Raw genomic sequence first — 575 nt, 5'->3', positions numbered from 1 at the left:
AGGATCGTTCGGCCCCCGGAAATTGGGTTCCCCCCCGCCTCTCTGCCGAGTCCCCGCCCATCCCCTTCCTAACTCACCCTTTCTGCTCCCCCCTTCCTTTACACTTCCCTTTCTCCCCTCCCCCCTTTGGGCTTCCCTCTTCTTTTTTTTCCCCCGCCTCTCCCCTCAACCCCGTTCTTTCCTCCTCTTACCTCCCCCCCGCTGCGTTTCCCCCCCTTTTCTCCTTTCGGCGAGCCCCCAACCACCCCACCCATGCCTCCCCTTTCCCTCAAACTTGGTCCCCCCTCCTCCCGTGGGGTTCCTTGGCCCTCGCACCTCCTTTTTTCCTCTACTTTTTTCTTCTCAAAATCTCTTCTTATGCCTCACGAAATGGGCTTTTTTATTCCACTTTTCTTTTGCGTTGCTTTTTTTTTTTTATCATTTCCTGATTTTACTTTCCCCTCGACTACCTTTCTCCATTTTATCATTTCCCCTGATTTTTATAAGCTTCGACTCCCCATTTCCCTTTTTCCCATCTACTTTATCGCCTGCCTCCTTTCTTTCCCTCATTTTTTCCTACAAAAATGCGTGACCTT

This window comes from Penaeus monodon, chromosome 19 (assembly GCF_015228065.2).
Source record: "Penaeus monodon isolate SGIC_2016 chromosome 19, NSTDA_Pmon_1, whole genome shotgun sequence".
NCBI classification, from domain to species: domain Eukaryota; kingdom Metazoa; phylum Arthropoda; class Malacostraca; order Decapoda; family Penaeidae; genus Penaeus; species Penaeus monodon.
Note: the sequence above shows the minus strand (reverse complement) of the source record.